Source organism: Cinclus cinclus, chromosome 16 (assembly GCF_963662255.1).
Source record: "Cinclus cinclus chromosome 16, bCinCin1.1, whole genome shotgun sequence".
In the NCBI taxonomy this organism is placed as follows: domain Eukaryota; kingdom Metazoa; phylum Chordata; class Aves; order Passeriformes; family Cinclidae; genus Cinclus; species Cinclus cinclus.
Genome location: NC_085061.1, coordinates 11,431,054 through 11,437,860, shown reverse-complemented (window position 1 = coordinate 11,437,860; position 6,807 = coordinate 11,431,054).

Below are 6,807 nucleotides of genomic sequence, written 5' to 3'. Positions count from 1 at the left end.
GTGCCCATGCGGGATTAAAGCCCTGATTGTAGCCTCCCCACCAGCCCCAAATCCTCTGCTGATTTTCGTTCTGGGGGCAAGTCAGTGCACGCTGTGACCTATTGATCCCGATCCCTGCGTGTTCCGGATCTCCTGCGCTCCGGGACGCCCTTAAAGAGCGCCGAGCGCTGCGGCCGCCGGAGCATTCCCGCCTGGAGCATTCCCGCCTGGAGCATTCCCGACTGGAGCATTCCCGACTGGAGCATTCCCGCCTGGAGCATTCCCGACTGGAGCATTCCCGACTGGAGCATTCCCGCCTGGGTCCGGCCGCGCCTGCCTGGGACGCGGGGAGGCTGCGGGTCCCGGCAGCGACAGCACAAGGCAAGCGTGTGTCTGTGCGTCTGTCTGTGTGTTCCTCTCTGTCTGCCTGTGTTTCTCTATGTGTGTTTGTTGGACGCTCCATCCCAGTTCACCATGGTTTGTCCTCCTGGATCCTTTTAGAGGGTGAGGCTGTTCCCCCACAGGAGCTGAGCTTGCCCAGGGCTCTGGCGTTGGGGTGGCCTGGCCATGCTGCCTGGCTGTGCCATCCCTTTCTAGGTGAACAGGAGGCTGGAACCCACTGCCAGTGCCCCACAGAGCCTGGAACCTACTTGGGGCTGGGCTGTCACCCCACAATTAGCAGCACTCTGTGTGCCCATGGCCTCATCCAGCCAAGCAGCTTCTAGCCTTTGGCAGGTGGGGAAAGATTTAAAACACTCCCGGGAGCCCAAGGGCGTGCTGAAGGCAGATCTGGAGGGAGTGGGAGTGGAAGAGTCCTGCTGGGATTGAGTCCCAGGGGTATAACTTGGGCCTTGTTGGCTGCTGGGTGGTGGTGGTGTGAGACTGGAGCAGCAGCAGTGCTCCCACAGCAGCCCACAGACAGCCAGAACCAGGGCTGGGGGCTCACCCTGCACTGTCTGGGGCCATCTCTGGGCTCTCCCCGTTACCAGCCATGGCACCTGCTTCATTTGAGCTATAACTGAGGATATGACTTGGTCTTCATGGTGCCCAGCTTCCTTTCTTACTTCTGAATAGGTTGTGAGGATCCCCTGGGTAAGAATGGTTCATCTGATCTCCCCAAGACCCATGGATCCCTGTGGGACCCCTGGCAGTGCTTGGAGCCTGGCACGCTCCCTGCCATGGCTATCGGTGCCAGGCTCCTGCCCATGCTGAGAAGTGCACTGGTGTTCCCCTATTTTTTTGGGGGGAGGAGGAATTTGCAGATGCTGTGATCCCTTTGGAGGCTGTGAGCATCCCCATCTAACCTGCCCAGGCAGCACCTGCATCCCCATCCTCCCTCCAATCCTGACAGAAGGGGAGGTGAAGAGGGAGAAGCCCAGCCCCCCTTTTATTTCACTATGAAATTCTGCACATCTTTATTCAGCACTAGAAACACCTTCTGGTTTTTGTGCTTTTGGATCCTCCCCATCTCTAGCAGCAACATGTTCTGGATGCTCAAAGGACTGGTTGCTCCTCTTCCAGCTTCTAGAACCATCCCAGAGCCCCTCTCCTTAAACCCTGCATGAAGGTGAGCAGAGGTTTAGGGATGAAATGCCTCTGCCTACCAGAGGGGTTTGCTTTCCATCTCCTTCTGTGCCAGTTCTGCAGCCTTAATCCTCCTAATCTCCCCACATCTCTGGCGTGGCTCATTTTTGTGTGCAAATGCCCTTGAGAGCAGCAAAATTGCAGCTGCTGGGTGAAACAGCAGGCGGAGAGAAACTCCAGTGTAGTGGAAAACTCTGTCTTATGTAAACTGCCCAGGTATCCTGCCTTTACCTTGGCTTGGGATCAGAGGCACTGCACAAAGCCTCCATACACAGGGTGGTTTTGGGGACCTGGGGGCCTGTGGTCTGGGGGTGCTGGCAGCTCTTGTTCAGGCTCTGGTGCCTGCCCAAAGCACCACACACCCCGTGCTGAGGTTCCCTCCTCGGTTGGGCTCTGCCAGGGTTGGTTTTGCAGCATTTATTTTGCAAATGAGCATTTTGGTGGCTTTACCGATGCAGCTGGCCCCTGCTGTGCTCCGTGCCCTACTGCTGCCGGTATCAGCCCCAGTACCAGCGGCTCCTTGGAGCCTCCTGAGCATGGAGCAGTGGGGCTGTCCTGCCAGCCCTGAGCCTGCTGTGCCCTGCCGAGCAGGTGTGGGCCCCTCTGCAGGGCACCAGGGGCTCGTGGGAGGATGCCGATCCCCAGTGTGCTGCACCCAGCCAGATGTGTTCCCTTGGCTCCTTCCCAGCCCTTCAAACACCCACGGAGCTCCTTCCACGGGGCCACCGAGCACCTCGACAGAGGCAGCAATGTGGCAATATTGACTTAACCTGGGTAAGAAGCTCTTGAGCTGCTGCTGATGTGGGAGGGGAACGGGAGAGGAGCACGTTTTATGCAACGATATGACATTTTCCTGGCAAGCCCTTCTCTGTCATCCCAAACTCTGCTCCACCCTGTGCCGTCCCCGGCGCCCCAGCCAAGGCTGACCCCGCTGCCGAGGGAGCAGGATGGGCAGGATGGGCTTGGGGGGGGGTCTCATTCCCTGCTGACACCTGAGCCGTGGTCTTGGCCATCCCACCCCACTCAGCCCATTGTAATTCGGGATGGCACCAGGGCTGGGTGGGTCAAGCCAGTAGTGGGGTGGTGGCATCCCCTTCCCCACAAGCCCCAAAAGGCACCCCGTGGCAGTGCCGAGGGGTTTGGGGAACACGTGGAAGCAGAGGATCCAGGCATGCAGATGATCATGGAGATGAGCAGCCCTGGCAGCTGCTCAGCAATGTTCCTCAATGAAGAATTTTTGGATTTGACTTCTGATGGAGGGGGGTTGAGGCAAAACAACGTGGAAATCTCTCCCAAAATCTCGATGGAACACAAACAACAGCAGATGAGCCAAAATCTCATTTGTTTTCTGGGTGGGGACTTTCTGACAGCCCCTGAAGGGCCCAGCTGAGCTGCTGGGCCCCATGGCAGAGGGTTGGGGTGGGAAAGGAGTTCCTACTCGCATGCAGGAAAGCAGGGCACTGAAACACCTCCATGCTGCCGCTTCTTCCTGGCGGCTCCCACGTGCACAGGAATGTGGCTGTGCTCGTTCCTAACTGGTCCTGTGTCGGGTGAAACCTCTCCCAGCTCCGTTTGGGGCTGGGTTTGCTCTGAAATCAGCAGCCAGCGTGGCTACTCCAGCCTCATCCCACAGCCCCCGCCAGCCTCGATAGCTTTGGATGGCTCTGGTGGGATGTGGTGGCTCAAAGGAGCAAGCTCAGGGTTTGTCAAACTGTAGGAAATAAATAGAATAAAGCAAGTGCATCGCTCCTGATGCCGAAGGATAGGAAAGCTCCTGTCCCAGCAGGGAAGTGGCTTTTTCTGCTGCAGTTGCTGGTTTGAGCCCAAGTGCCATCAAGGGACTTTAATGTTGGACAAACACGAAGCGAAAACGGGTGCAGGCAGCCAAGGAAAACAAAGGCTGTGAGAGGCCGGTGCTCTGACTCACTTGGCATGAAAATGCAGCACGGAATAAATTAAGTTTGGCTTTTCCTCATCCTCCTAGCACGGTACAGCGCAGAACTGCGTTGTCACCGGCACTGGCTTGGCTTTGGGGGCAGGCATGGGGACATCTGCACCAAACTAGGGGGACGGGGGAGATGGGAGCAGCCAGGCAGGACACACCTACCCTGGCAGGTCCCTGTCCTGCGTCCCCAGCCATAGCTTTTGGAATGGCATTGAACAATGTACAGCTGGGCTGGATGTTAACATCCAGCGTGTGCATCTGACACAGCAGCAGCTTCTCTTGGTCCTTATTCTCCTGTGTCATGAAGGGATGGGATCCCAGACCCCCAATGGGGACACACAGGTGTCATCATCACCATTGTCATCATCATAATCAAATCATCATAGAGTGGTTTGGGTTAGAAGGGACTTAAAGTTCACCTGGTCCCCCCGGCTAAGGCAGGGACATCTTCCACAAGCCCCATCCAACCGGGCCCTGAACATTTCCAGGGGCATCCACAGCTCCTCTGTGTCCCCTGTGCCCCTCAGTGGCACAGTGCTGCAGCCCTGAGCACCCATGCAGGAGCACTGGTCCTGGCTGGGACATCCCAGGGCTGGGACCACTCTGTCACAGTGGGCCAGAACACATCGAGAGGAAGAAAAAGGTCAGGGCTTCAGTGCAGGCTTTGGCCTGTGATGTAAAGACAGGGAATTTCCGGGGTGTAATGTTTGCATCTCTATAAATATGCAGCTGGAGCGCACCCAGGGGCAGCTGCCTGCGATGGGCGAGGGAGATAATGCCCTGCTTCCGCCAGCGCGGAAACTCGCCGGGGGAAAAGGGCAAGGCAGCGCCTGGCTCCGCAGCACGTCGCGGTGATTCACCCCAGAGCCTGCCCCGGGGGATGCTGTGACCCCCAGGGCTGCGGGCGAGAGGGGGACACATCCAGGGGATGTCCCGGCAGGCTCCCGGCAGCTGCAGGGAGGGCGGCGGAAATGATGGAAACGATGGAAACGGTGGAAATGCCCCAGCGCTCCGGGTGCCTCGGCAGAGCTGGACCAGCGGCACCAGCGCAGGCTCAAGGTGGCCCCGCCGTCCCCGCGGCTGCTGGGTGCTGTCCTGCCCCAGAGCGGGGTGACACTGCCTTAGACAATCCCGACTGGTGAGACTGGGAGAGGCCGGCCCTGCCCTGAGCCGGCCGCGGCACCCGGCACCCCACGGTTTCGGCAAACCCAGTGCCCGTCCTCTCCCGGCGGCACAAACCAGTCCCGGGACTCACACCCAGCACCGCCCGGCCCGCGTTGCGACAGCCCTGGGAGCGGGCGGCTCTCCCCACACCAGCACCCCTCGGGATCGCTGGGCTGGGGAGCACCTGCACCCCGAACGCACCCAAAACGCACCATGGAGTGCCCCTATGGATGGGGGTCCTGGGCTGGGTACCCTGTAGGGCTGGCCCCTAAAGCAGAGCTGCACACAAGACGGGGGTTGGGACAAGGTGCTGGCGGCTGTCCTGGGCGGAGGACTGAGCCTCCTCAGGGGACCTGTCACCGGGCTGGGAGGTGACAGGTGAAAAGGATTTTGGCACCGGCACATCCTGCACAGTCACTCGCCAAGGATGCCGAGCGGGATCAGCCTTAATTCCCCGCCTTGTCCCAGCAGCAGCGCCTCCGGGCAGCGCCCCAGGCATGGCCCGGCCCTCCCTGCTCCTCATCACAGCGTGGGTGACAGGGCTGGGGCGGCTGCACTCACCCCAGGGGTCCAGGTGTCCTGATTCATGTCACATGGGTGCTTTGGCTGGAGATGCCACCAGCGGCCACTGAGCTCCCAGCCCTGCCAGGCCCAGCACTGTAGGATGCCCCAGCTCAGAGATGGGAGCAGTGGCTGCACAGACAGGTCACCACCGCCTCTCCTGCTCAGTGTTTTCCTCAGCGGGTCCCCAAGTGTCTCATCCTGAAGCAGTGACATGAAGCTGTGCCAGGGGACGTTTAAGTCAGATATCAGGAAAGGTTCTTTCCTCACCCAGAGGGTGCTGGCACTGCCCAGGCTCCCCAGGGAATGGGCACAGCCCCGAGGCTGCCAGAGCTCCAGGAGTGTTTGGACAACTCTGCCAGGGATGCACAGGGTGGGATTGTTGGGGTGTCTGTGCAGGGACAGAAGCTGGACTGGATGATCCCTGGGGGTCACTTCTCACTCAGGATATTCCATGATTTCATGTCCCAGCATCACCTGGAGTTGGGAGGAGCAATGGGCACAGGACCTGGCCCTGGCGAGGCTGGTGGCAGACACAGACAGATTCATTTCATAATCCCCAGGTCTCACCTAATCCCCAGGTCCTGGCCACCCCCGGCTGCTGCCCTGGGATCGTAACTGATGGGGAGAGGGAGAAATTAAATACACAAAATGCAGTGGGTTGATGCTCATCTGGGACTTTTCCATCACCTTGAATGAGGGCCTGTCTGTCCATCCTGCTGTCCATCCATCTCACCCACAGCTGGATATGGACAAACATGGCTGAGCTGGCTGTGGGATGGGAGAATTATCACATTTCAGGATAATGCCCCACTTCAAACAGTTTATATCTGCCCACCAGCGCTCACTCCCAGGGCTTTGCTAATAGTCTAAAGGGTAATCTGGTTGTTGGGGTAGGATCAGAAAACCTTAAACAGCAATGAAAAATACCCAAATGCAAGACTTGTGCCCCATATTAAATAATATATATAATATTATATATATATAAAATATGATCCTGCAGTGGCCAGGGAGGAGGGGAGCCCCAAGTGCTGCCACAGCCCAGGCTTAGTGCAGGTCAGAGATGTCTACAATTGCTTTTAGATAGTTTGTGGTGGCAGGTTAACCGTGGATTACAACCATCATTAATGATTATAACAATCATTAGCAGCCACTGCAAGTGCAGGTTGAAGGAGGTAGGGGGCCGAAGGGGTCCTTGTGCCAAAATAAATGCTCGGTTGATTGGATCAGGGCCGCGGAGGATAGGGAGAGCGGGACGGTGGCACACGGGTGATGAGACACTTCTCTCGCTGCCGTGGGGATCCCGTGGTCGCCGTGGCTCCCAGCCCAGGTGCGGCTGAGCCCCGCTGGCTGGAAGCAGCCTCAGCGCGGGTCCCGGCCCGGCAGGGTTTATCTGGGGGGCCGGCAGAGGGGCGATCACATGCTCGCCCGCCCGGGATTAGGTGTAGCCGCTGCGGCGGGGAACCGTGCCAGGGAGCGGTGCTGGGCAGCCCCGGCAGCCGCCGGCACTCCGAGCCCATGGCCCCAGGCAGCAGGAGCCGGCCGCGGCAGCCCTGAGGGCCCGCTGGCACCGG